This window comes from Crocuta crocuta, unplaced genomic scaffold (assembly GCF_008692635.1).
Source record: "Crocuta crocuta isolate KB4526 unplaced genomic scaffold, BGI_CrCroc_1.0 scaffold235, whole genome shotgun sequence".
NCBI classification, from domain to species: domain Eukaryota; kingdom Metazoa; phylum Chordata; class Mammalia; order Carnivora; family Hyaenidae; genus Crocuta; species Crocuta crocuta.
In genome coordinates, this window is record NW_027531285.1 from 3133038 (window position 1) to 3146362 (window position 13325).

The 13325-nt window shown below is 37.0% G+C and overlaps 1 protein-coding gene across 6 annotated transcripts in view; it reads left to right on the forward strand.

Annotated features, from left to right (window-relative positions):
• WWP1 (WW domain containing E3 ubiquitin protein ligase 1) overlaps nucleotides 1-13325 on the forward strand; it is a 134309-nt gene that overhangs the window by 281 nt on the left and 120703 nt on the right. The gene's annotated exons all lie outside the window — the stretch shown is intronic.

The window sequence follows — 13325 nt, forward strand, 5'->3', positions numbered from 1 at the left end:
GGGCGGGACCCTGTGAGGGGCCGTCGGAGACGGTCCGCGTCGCCCTGGCTGCCGTCTCCAGCCCAGGGGCCGGGAGTTTTCTGGGGTGGGGTCACGGGTCTTGCCCCGAGTTGGCCCTGGCACAGGCCCGAGATAATGATACTGGAACGAAGTGTTTCCGTGACTCTGCAGCCGCGCTTCTCAAGCTTCCTTAGCCTTCTCTGTTCTACCTTCTTTCCGTTTGCCCAACACCTCTCCGAAAAACACCCGTGTTTGGACTTACTGCCCGTGCTCTGACTTTGACCGCAATTCTGCCGTCCCAAACCAAGGACTCCCAGGCTTGGAACGTCTTTCTGACGTGTTTTGTTTTGTTTTTTAATCACTCCCGGTTCTACACTGACTCTGCAGTCCCCCCCCCCACAACCCCCACATCCACCTTTGTGACCTGGTAGATCCCAGTGACCTTGCAGTTTTTACTAGTCCTTATCTGTGACTTGGACCTTCTTTCATCTTTAATTTTTTTTTTTTTAATTTTGTAGTTTGCCCATTGCTTTTACAGCCTTTAAATGATCAGTCTTCTCTTTACTCCATCGTTTGGAGTTGAGCGTCCTATGCTCCCGTAATTATATGAAACCTTCCTTACCAAAGACGAGTATCTATTATTTTGACATTTTTACTCCTCTAGGATAAAATATTTCCCAGGGGCTTGATTTGGCTTTCTTTTTATGCTTGGCAAGTTTTTATCTTTCTGTGTAGGCTACCGTGCAAAGAGATTTGAGTTTCTGCTTTAAAAAGCTCTTGGTAATAGTGGAAAAGAATAATGTACAAAGTTATCTTTTACCCCCTTTGGTATTTTTACCTGAAGTGCCTGGGGTACAATGTTTGCGGTTTTCTGCAAGAATTCATCCTTGTGTATAAATCCTCTTTACCCGTCTCACTGAGTCTCTGCATTATACAAGCAAAATGCACCTCTTAAAAAACAAAGGCATTCTTTTATTTGTGACTTGTTTTTTAGCCATTCAGTAGATAAGTAGCTGTGATTAGAAATGATCACTTTTCATAAATGGTTACTACATTTTTTTTTAAGTGAAACCTTTGTGACCAAGTGTTGGGAACTACTCAAATTGATAAGTGTAAAGTATACGGAATAGTTATTTGGTATATAGCTTATTAACGTTTTCAAGTAGTTCTTTCCTTAAAATACAAAACTGTTTATAAGACATCTAACATCAGGACTTAAAAAGTGTTATGTTTTTTGGAGACCTGTGATAAAGGATGTTGCAAATAAGTTCTCTGCCTTCAAAGAGATAGTAATCTTTGCTGTTTACCCCATGAAGGCTGAAATGTCTTTTACTTCCTTGCACAATTATTAAGCATCTACAGCATGACTGTGTGAGGTATTAGGGGGAATGTAAAGGTGAAGATTATAGCAGTTTCTGCCTTCACTGACTAGTTAGGTAAGACTGTACACAAATGCTTCATTTGTCTTTTAATACATAGTTAAATTTCATATGGAATTCAGATTGGGAGAGGGTAGAGCTCACAACTTATTTAGCAAGGTGGGGTGAGAAGTGTTAATTCCTAGAGTCGTCTTCTGGCATCTGAGGTTTTTGTTTTAAAGGATGACTATGACTTTTGATAAGCTGAGAAAGGTAATCCAAGCAGAGAGAAGGGACTAAGATAAGAGCACAGAGTTCATGCATTTGGGGAGAGGCAAATAATTATATTTGGATGGAACATAAAGTATTTGTGCTAGTATAAAGGGTGCTAAAACTTGAAGTAAAAGTTTGAACCAGTTTATGATTGCTTTTAATGCCAATGACCTTGGATTTAGTAGGCATTAGGGTTTTACAGATGATTTTTGGGTTGCGAATGAAATGATTAAACTTTTGTATTTAGAGGTTTAATTTGACAGCAATGTGTAGTGTGAATTGAGGTAGGAATCTGGAGATAGAAAGATTTCTTGGTTGCTGAGGTCATAGGTAATAAGGGTATGGACTATGGCTGTAATAATAGTAATGGAAAGGAGGAAGGAAGTTGAATGGATAGAATTTGATGATCAGAGAGAAATGAAGAAAGTAAAAATAACTAAGATTCTGATCCAGGTTGGGAAAAGAATTGTACCATTTTGAGCAATATCTATGGAAGCTTTTTCTTTGGCAAATGTATGTTACTTTACAGCAGTAGTTCTCAACCTTTTGGTAATTACTCATCCATGATTAAACTAAAAAACTCTGGTCCAGAAAACTTCCATATGCACCTGTGTTTTGTGGGTATAATTTTAGAGCAGTCCATGAACCTGGACTCACCTGAAGCTTATCCATGGAATCCGTGGGTCAATGAGTTGGGCTAGGAGCTTCTCAGAATTAACTAGGCCTTTTAAAACAATTGAATCTTCAAATTCTTCCATTTACTGATAACCCCTACTTCAGAGACATACCTTATACACACTTAGATATATCTCTTTACACTTGTGTTGTGGTTTATGGCTTACAAAGAATTTTGACTATGGTATGTTATTTGCTATTATATAACAACCAACTAACCCAAGGGGATAAATGATTTGCCCTAAGTGTTTCAGTTAGTATAAAGTGGAATCAGGAGCTAATTGACAATGAAGGTTTTCTTTCTTGCCAGATGTATTATTTAGCATCTGTTGCATATAGTTACTGCCTTTAAGTGACCTCATCAGTAAGACTAAATGGTCCTGGAGGTTCCTTCCAGTTTTTAACATTCTGTGATTCTTAGGTCTTTGATTTTCATTGAATTATCTGTACCCTTCTTCTTTTCCATGCACAGGAGAGCTGGTGAGACTGGGAATGAATTGGGTGTATGGAGAGCAGCAGATAGCAATATCAGATCAGTCATTTACTTTTATTATTTCCTTTGTATCTCAGTTTGGGTTTGAGGGTAGAGGAAGGGAAGTGAAATAAGAAACCTTAAGAACTTTTATCTTTATTCTATCTTCTATATTCAGGTATGCCTTACTTGAAAATACTTTCACTTCATTCATGAAGCCTTATCAAGTGAAAGTAGAAACTTTACAAATGAAATGAAGTGTGGGGTCCTGTCAGTACATTTTTTCATTTGATTAAGTTGCTAACTTTCCCTAGTATGGTTAAAGCATAATTTGATTAGTAAATAATTGACTCCACCTATAAGATTATCTTCCTGGAAGGGAACCTGAACAAGTTATTTTTTAGTGTCTTTTATAGCTCTAGAAACTTTGATTCCACAATTATTAGAAAGACTGGGGTCTTTTCTACCATTTCTATAAAAATATGTAATAACAAGTAGTAGAAAAAATATTGGCCTTTTTAGTGGTGTTGAAGGAAGTTGTTGCTAATACTTAATGGAGGAAAACTATTTAGCCATAGCACATACATAGATGAGTTTTCTTCTCTGCTGGCATTAAGAGTATCATATCTTAGATTTGTATAGCATTTGACATTTTTCCATAATGGCTATATAGACTTTATCATTTGATTCTTATGACAGCTGAGCAGTAGGTGTTCCAGTAGATAATTATTGCTTTTTAGATGAATACAGTGATGCTCAAAGAAGTTAAAACATTTTTTTTCAAGTGTATGACTAGTAGGTAGCTAAAATTAGAACTAGAGCTAAAACTCATATTTTTGTTCCTAGGTCAGCAATTGTGTGTGTGTGTGTGTGTGTGTGTGTGTACGCACGCGCGTGCGCTAACTCTTCATCTGCAAAGGAAATTTAACTGAAGGCTATCTGTGAGGAGTTTGAATTTATCTGTTTGGAATCTATGTTAAACTTTTGTATTATGTACATCTGAACTTGTCTACTTCCTTTGTGTTAAAATGGGAACCTCATAGCAGTGGCTGTTGGTGGGTAATTTTGAAATTTGTAAGAATTTATCACAAAATAGTTAACCTCCTGTCAAGAAAAGAGCTAAAGTTGAGTTCTTGTCTGAAAAAGTACATTGGTGAAATATAAATGTTAATTTCCTTCTGAAAATGNGAAGGCACAAGTGAAGGAGGGGCAGAGAGGAGAGAGAGAGCAAATCCCAAGACTGGCAGAGAGACAAGCAAGGCTCACCTGAAGGGGGGCTTGAGCTAACCTAATGTGGAGCTCGAACTCATGAACTATGAGATCATGAACCATGAGATCATGACCTGAGCTGAAGTCAGGTGCTTAGCCAGTAGAGCCACCCGGGTGTCCCTGAAAATTTGACTTTAATTCAACTGTTTTTACAGATGAAGTTTGGTCTTCCTTTATAAAAGCCTAGTTTCTGAAAATTTGTATTTTTGGAGCATATAAATCAAGACGTGATTTCCAAAAGTATCATGATGTTTCATGATTTTTACTATTACATAAAAAGCTTTATCATTGGAAAAAGATTTGCCATTAAAGCTCTTAGTATACACTTCAGATTCACATGATTAAACGACTTTTGGAATATATTATCTGAAACCATATGCCAGATAATTCCTAAGTTAGAAGGAAGGCTAACATTTGTCTTGACATTCCCTAAACCTATTGTTTATTCATAATAAATACAGCCTGGTATACCTGTTACATGCCAGGTATTGTGTTGGTGCTAGGGTACAGCGCCGAGGTAAAAACATGAAGCCTGTCCTCTTGAAGTTCAGAGTTTAGTAGAACATAACATTAAGAAGGGCATAAAGCTTTATCTTACAAGGTTGTATGAATGTTTGGGACTATAATAAATTGCGTGTCTCTCCTTTTCTCTGAGTTTTGAACAAATTAGACAAAAACCCAAGGAACCACGTAAACATTGTTTTGGTCATTTATTGCTGTGTAAAACCCTAAAACTAAGTGACTTAAAACAACCATCTTATTTGCTTATTGTTTTACTACCCTGTGCTGGACTCATTGGAGCATTTTAAGTTTTGCTGATGGTCACTCTAAAGTCTGCATTCAAAAATTAATAAATAAATAAAGGCTGCATTCAGCTGACAGTTCATCTGGGAGCTGGTCTTCTCTCTTTTTTTCTTACTCTTTTTCTTTCTTTTTCTCCATATTTCTCGTAATTTCAGGGCTACTGCATGGCTTTTCCAGCAGTTTTGCAGGCCTTACATGGTGGCTTAGGACTCAAAAGAGTGCAAAAGCAACAGCAACCAGGACTTCTTAAGGCATAGGCTTGAGATCAGCGTAGCATCTTCTGTTGATTAAAGCAATTCACAGGTCCAGCCCAGATTCAAGGTAAAATGACTAGACAAGTATGTGAATCCCAGGATTACACCAGACAGCTGTATTACACCAAAATGGGGCTTCTGGAGAACTGTTTATGAAGCTGAGACTTAGGCTACCTTCAGTACTAGACCTGTCAGTGGGAAAGTGGAGTCTGAAATGCAAAAACAGTACCATATTTGGCTTATTATACACATGGAAATAGCTGTATAATACTTGGGTAGAAAAGAAAATTTTGGACCTCTGGAGTTTCACCCTATATGCTACCATAATGGGGCAGAATTGACTTGCTCTACTCGAGGGCAGTGGTGTCTAAAAAAGTGCAGGACCCAGAGCCCAGGCTGCTCTGAAGTAATGATTTACCCAAGTCTCAAATTGGATGAGACAAATGTCCCAGTCAGTACACTGTGCAGAGTGGGCTACTGTGGGCAGAGATCCATCCCCTTAGCCCTGGTGATTAGATGTGAGACTTAACAGTAGCAAGAGCTCCTTGGTGAGTCACTCTGGTCTTGACAAGCCTTGAGCAACCTGGTGCCTCACAAATACTATTTTGTTTGCAATGTCTTGGGAAAAGGTTAGGATAAGCTACTCTTCCTTGGAGAGGAGCTGTTACAGTGGAGAGCATACACTTGTGGAGACTGGGATGGGACTTTTCTCTCATTCGGGAAATATAAGGCAGAAAGTAATACACTTCCTTTTCAGGAACAGGTGGATTCATTCATTGAATACTTAGCTGGGTTTTTCTCACCTTATCTTCATTGCATTATCAGTTTATCTTAGTCTTGGTGTTTTGTTTTTTTTATAGTTCAAGTTACCTACTATATAATGTTATGACTAACTGTGGGATGAAGAAGATGAGTGTTACATTATTATTACGTTATAGCTTCTGAATGGAATAATGAATCAATGTATTTCATTTAAAGAATTTAGGTAGAGGGGCGCCTGGGTGGCCCAGTTGGGTAAGTGTCTGACTTCAGCTCAGGTCATGATCTCGCCATCCCTGGGTGCAAGCTCTGCATCCGGTTCTATGCTGACAGCCTGGAGCCTGCTTCAGATTCTGTGTCTTCCTCTCTCTGTCTGCCCCTCCCCTGCTCACACTCTCTCTTCCCTCAAAAATAAATAAACATTAAAAAAAGAATTTAGGTAGATTTGAAGCATTTCATGTATACTGAAATATGAACTGCTACATCGTAGTGCAAATAAATCTCTGCAAATTTGTTAGCTGTTGTGGGGAGGAGTTTGGTAATTGAATGTACTAAGAAACAGGATTTATATAAATAGGAAAGGGTAGGGCACAAAGAAGGGGACAGATAGAATTACCTTAAGGTGTTTCTCTATGATTCTTCAGGGTAATTCAGAAATGTACTAGCATTAACAGAATTGTAGGTGTGCTTTTTTATTTAACTAAGAAAAACAAGTTCTTTTGATAGCTGTTTAGTATACTCATAATTACGGTTAAAGAGGGTGGGTGGAAGCAAACTGTTGAGTCCTGACTTGAAGTAGGATACTCTGGTCATATGTTAACCCCAGCTTGCCAAGTTGTACTATTTTTTGTGCTTAGTGTGGGAAGGAGAATTAGTTAAATGAACTTGCTCTGCATAAAATAGGACATACTTTACCAAAGATGTAATAAACTAGATCGCAGCACTCTTAAAATTTAAGAATTAAAGGCATTTTGGCATGGATGTTAAGAGCTGTACCTTTAAAGTCAGGTGGAGCTGACTTCTGTCAATGCTGCTTAGTAGCAGTGTTGCTTCAGTTTCTTCTGTAAAATGTAGAGAATATTTTTGTTACTGGATTTTTGTAAGGATTAATTGAGATAATGTTTGTAAAGCAGGAAGGCTGGTCCCTGAGACATCAGCAGCTCTTAAGTCATTTTTATTGTTCTTCACAATTATTAATAAGTAAAATTCAAACAAGTAATCCACTTTTCTGTGAGCCACTCATTTCAACTCTAAGATAGTTTTAGATTAGTTTTGGCATGAGCAGAGCAGTAGATCTGATCTCACGTTTTAACTTAAATAAGTTGCTAAAAGGTTAAGAATGAATCTGAGAAGGATACAGACTCAACATGGCTGGCAGTTTCTATTGTTGATGGTTTGGCTGTGCAGTTTGAGAGCAAGAAATTGTTAATACCATCAGTAGATGAATTATAGTATAGAACAGTGTTTGTCAGTGCACAGCCCCTACATCATAGTCATCTGGGATGTTTGTTAAACAAGATATCTGAATACTGTTTGAGAACTCTGGTATGGTCCTTGGTAGTGGAGCTCAAGAATCTTCATTACTAATAAATATCTTAGATGATTTTATACATACTAGTGTGAGAACTGCTGGTAGAAACTGAATTGGTAATTTGGGGTTCTAGTGTTCTGAGACCATTTTTAAAGCTACAGTGTTCATTAAACACACATGTATAATGTAAACAAAAGAGAGCTTAACATCTGAACCTTTTCAGATATTTAAAGAGGCTTAAGATAATTGCCAATGACTTGATCCAAACAAACTATAGAAACCTGATACAGGGTGATTATGTAAGTAGTAGACAGGAGAAGTAACTGTGCAAGAAGCATCCATTAGGCTTCCTTGTTCAAAAAAAGTTTCCTCATGCTTCTACAAAAGAAGACATTCTTTTGAGTAAAGGTATTTCTTCTTGGGGTGCCTGGGTGGCTCAGTCAGTTAAGAGTCTGACTCTTGATTTCAGCTCAGGTCATGATCTCATGGTTCTTGAGTTCAGGCCCTGCACTGGGATCTGTGCTGATGGCACAGAGCCTGCTTGGTATAATGTCTGTCTCTCTGCTTCTAACCTGCTTGTACTCGTTCTCTCTCTCAAAATAAATAAAGATATTTCTTCTTAAAAAATGCCTATTGAAACAGTTAAATTAGATATTATAATTTTCAAATAGTCTAATTGCTTTTCATTTAGTGAAAATAACTCAAAATAGGTATTTTGATTGAAGTATGCCTAGTTTAGAATTTGGTCATTTGGGTAGAAAGTTGGTTGGATGGGGACCATAATATGTCTCTTGTGGGGAAAGCCATTGCTTAGCTTAAGGGTGTTGACTTGGGGAAAATGTTATGAGAAAAGATACAATTTTTAATTGATCAGTCAAGAAAAAAAGTTGATGCTTATTTTCTCTAACTTTTATTTAAGTCAGTGGTTTGAGACAGCCTGGATCTGTGTCACTTAAACCATCCTCAGTCCTGTGACCATATCCGTTAGTGGAAGAGCAGATCTTTAAGTTTGGGCTATTCCTGGAAAAACTTAATTTATGTTTATATCAACCATACTTTTATTGTGTTAGTACATTTTGTGGTAAAAAAAAAAAAAAAAAAAAACCACACAGAACATGCCAGACCTGTGATTCTTTCTAAATTTGAGTGAAAAGGATTAGTTGGCATTTGTTTGAGGAACATACTGTTTTTGTGTTTGTTTTCACTGACTTAGTGGCTAGTGCTTTGGGGAGAAAAACAGCAATAAACTCATCTCTTTTGTCCTGTGAAATAATATTGTCAATATTTATATGTGAATACCCAGGATGGAAAGTATACATTATACTCTGGAATTTCTTTGTTATAAGTTGAAAGTTTTGATAATTCTAACTTGTTTAAACTTTTGTGTGATTTAATTTTCCTTTAAAGTGTTAGCTATTTAATTGCTTAGGCCTTTAAAGTAAGGCAAACCTAGATTTGAGTTTTCCCACTTCTTTTTTTCACTTTTTTTTTAACTTGATTTATTTATTTTGAGAGAGAGCACAAGCAGGTGAGGGGCAGAGGGAAGAAGAGACAGAATACCAGGCAGGCTCTGTGCCATCAGTGCAGAGTTTGATGCGAGGCTTAAACTCAAGAATCCTGAGATCATGACCTGAGCCGAGATCTAGAGTCATATGCCTAACCAACTGAGCCACCTCTTTTCTTTTTCTTTTCTTCTTCTTCTTCTTTTATTTTTGAGAGAGCATTCAGAGGAGGGGCAGACAGGCAATGAGAACCTCCAGCATGGAACTGATGCAGGGCTCCATTCCACAACCCACTCTGGGATCCAATATGTGAGCTGAAATCAAGAGTCAGATGCTTAACTGTGGTCCAGTCCAGTTACCCAGACACCTTGAATTCTCACACTTTATTGGCCAAGTGATTTTGGTCAAATTAACCTTGGAGTAAGCCCTAATTTTATCATATGTAAACTAGGTATTCATATGTAAAGTAGTAGTAATAATACCTAATTCATAGTTTTCTTGTGTGACTTAAACCTGGCACTTAGAAATAAGTAAATAGGGTGGGTTCATAATACCTTGTTGATGACAGATAGGTCTCAGAATTTATTTTTTAATTTAGAATGGTAATGCACTCCATACGCTGTGTTAGGTAAAACCCCAGTGAAATATAGGGCAGCGCCCTATACTTTTCTTGACAATTTTTAAGTATGGTTAAAGTAATGTGTGGCCACACATCCAGTCAGATTTTGCTGTTAAATGAGTCCAAGTCAGTTTAGTTTTTGCCACCAAATGAGTTATGAAGTTGCTGTACGTTTTTATAGTTCTCTGGGTTTTAGATTTGTGGATAAATAACTGTCCCTGTATTTCTACTGTATTTTCAACATGAGAAGAATTACATTATTCTAGGGGTAAAGTTTTAGCTGTTTGGTTGATTTTCTCATTTTGGAAAGTTTCTGTGTATTTTTGATTCTGATACTTTTCTCTAAGAGTGAGGATGTTTGATGGAAACTTATACTTAGCAGCCTGCTTTAAAATTCTTAGTAAGAATATTAGTAGATAGTAAATCAACATTGTGTGTCAGTTACTTGAGTAGCTTTAAAAATCCTGAAATTGTGTATTTATAACAAAAAAATTTAGCAGTACTATATTTCTCTTAAGCGCTTAAAAGCTATTTTGATCTGATCTTTACTGCAGATGTGGGGGATTTTGCTGTGTATCATTTTGCAGCATGGGCATGTGACTGAAATGTCTTTCTTATCCTCCTGTCCTCTACTCTTGTGGAAGTATGGTAGAACAATATTGGAGTTTCTCTGCCTCAGAGTCCTGAGAGTATGGCAAGAGTGGTGGTGGTGATAGAATAGTGTTAGGAAATGAATACTCCCGGCACATCTTTTTGTATTCCAGATTCTAGGAACAATTCTAGTTTCCTAGAGTTGGTGTTAATTAACACTTTATTTCCTTCTCAAAACCATGTTAGTATCCTTATTTTACAGATAAGTAAACTGAGACTCAGGGGGTTTAAATATATACAAAGAGAGTTGAAGTTTGGCCCTACATCTGTCCTACTTTGTAAGTAGTTCTCTATATTACATTACCCTAATATGCTCTTCTCACACTAGAAATTCGCACTTTGGAATTGAAGAATTAGGAAATTTCCTTGGCTACTTAAATGCTAGTAAATTAGAATCTTTAATAAGAAACAATCAGGAACCGTTTGATGTGAACTTAACTTTGGGTCATGATATCTTAGCAGTGCAATGCAGAAGAGCACTAACCTCATCAGCAGACTTAGGTTGGGGCTGACATTAAGAAGCTTTGTGTCCCTGAGTAAGTATCTTAATCACCTCTCAGCTTCAGCTCTAAACTTTCATGAGATGTAGCAGCTGCTGTATATTTGAAAATTATCAAACGTTAAAAAATTTTGGATTCAAAGGAAAAAAGTCTGGAAATTAGTATTATACTATTAAAATACAGTACTTTGAAACACTCAACCAATTATTCATGGAAATCTTTTTGTCATTTTTAAATATGTGATTGTACATAATATAATTACATTAAGTTTGATCCTTGCAAAAGTGGGAATGTTATATTTCCCTGGATGTTTTTCCCAGAATACATGGAGTGATTTATTAACCATAATTCCAACAGCTTACCTCTTTCATTGTTAGTATGTTTACACTTTACACATTATCTTTTTTAGATTACTTGTTCTTTTTCAGTTTTTAGAACAGCATTTTTAGTGACTAGGTTAGAAGCCCCACAAACCACCCTACTTTAAGTTGCTTAATCTTTAAGTGATAAAATAAGAGAATGGTACTGTCAGGTACAGCAAAATGCTCAGTTTAAGGCATGGGTTTAGCTCAGCATTTTTTTTTTTAATGGTTTTATTTTATTTCTGAGAGAGAGAGGTGGGGAATGGGGAGCAGAGAGTGAGGGAGACACAGAATCCAAAGGAGGCTCCAGTCTCTGAGCTGTCAGTACAGAGCAAGATGTGGGGCTCAGTCTCACAAACCGTGAGATCACGATCTGAGCCAAAGTCAGATACTTAAGCAAATGAGCTACCCAAGGACCCCAGCATTCTTTTCTTCTTTAGTTTATTTTTATTTTGTGAAAGATATAGGGAGCAAGTGGGGGGAGGAGCAGAGAGAGGAGTCCAAATCCTAAGCAGGCTCCTCTCTGTCTGCAGAGTCCTGTGTGGGACTCAAACTCACTAACTGTGAGATCATGACCTGTGCAGAAAGCAAGAGTTGGTTGCTTAGCCAACTGAACTACACAGGTGCCCCAGCATTTTATTTTTTATATTCTATTTTTTGTGGTGAAATGTAGTAAAAAGAGTGTTGGCTTTGAGCCCAAGAGATCTGAGTTCAAAATCCTGACTTTCAACTAGTCCTATGGCCCTGGGTGATAAATTCATAAAGCCCAATTTTCTTCATTTGTCAGTAGGAATAATTAATGACTCTGAAGGGTAATTGAAAACATTAGACATGGGGTGGTTTGTTTTTTTTTTTTTTTTTGGTAATGTCACTGATAAATAATAGGAGCCCAATAAATAGTAACTGTTATACTTAGTAGTTTTGGAGTCAGAGACCTGATTCAGATTCCAGATTTAAGACTGGCTGTGTTTCTGTGTCACTTAGACACCCCATGTAAGTGCACATTGTCCCAGGTAGTTTCACTCTGTCATCTTAGACTTCCGGTTAGGAAGTATTTACTCCGCTCTTTTTATTCCTGTAAGTTGATTCTGTAAGTTTGGAACTCCAGTTTTAAGATGCTCTGTGTTATTTAAATTTTATTTTCTTAATTAATGTAATGCAGCACAAGAGTGGGAAATTTGTTTCCTGCTGATATTCAGTAAGGTGGGGAAAAATTATCAAATACAAAAATTGTTTACTAGAAAAGTTTTGGTATTTTGCCATGTAAACATAATACTGCATATTATGAGAAATTGAAAAATTATAATTAGAGGGGGTGCCTGGGTGGCTTAGTCGGTTGGGCGTCTGACTTTCACTTGGGTCATGATCTCGCGGTTTGTGGGTTCGAGCCCCGCGTCGGGCTCTGTGCTGACTGCCGGCTCAGAGCCTGGAGCCTGTTTCAATCTGTGACTCCCTCTCTCTCTGACCCTCCCCTGCTCACGCTGTCTCTCTCTCTCTCTCTCTCTCTCTCCTAGGAATAAATAGAAAAGTAAAAAAAAAAAAGAAAAATTATAATTAGAAGAGGTATCTCATTCTCATTACTGATTTTTTAGTGTACTTTTCTTTTGTTGATGTAAATAAATATTAGTGTCAGTTCTTTTAAAACAGAAAAATAGGAATCAACTCTCTAAATTAGGAATAATTATGAAAAATAAAGTTAGTCAGTGCATAATTAAAACTGTGTTTCACTTTTTTATGATGACCTGAGGAAGGGAATGGAGCAAGGAGAGGAGGAAAGGTTAGTGTAATAAAAGATACAGTAACAGTGCCAAAGTCCTGTGTTTTGTTTTGTTTTTAAGGGCCATCACTACTGCTTAGCTTGATTACAATAATTGCTGCTAAATTTCCTATGTTTTTGTCCTCGTTAATGTTTTCTAGTAAATGAAGTACAAATATTTTTGATATCCCTAGCTTACAGCAGAAGAAACTGTTAATTGCATTTTGGGGGAAGTTACTATAATGTATTAAAGTATGTATTTTTTAAAAGGTGCATTTTATGGAGCAATATCACCATCTTGTGGCCTTCAAGAAAATTGTTGCCAAAGTTCTGTTTTTAAAGCTATCAGCATAAATTAGCTTTCTCTGATGTTGGTCACAGGCTCAGTCAAATTTGTAATAGGCTGTTCTTACTGTAAATGAGGGTGGGGAGTAGAAAACAAAATGATTTGTACATTAGGATTGCAACTTTGTAAAAAAAAAAAGAAAAGTGTATTGGAAGAAAATAATACTTTGAAAGTTGTGGGTTGGTTTGGTGGAG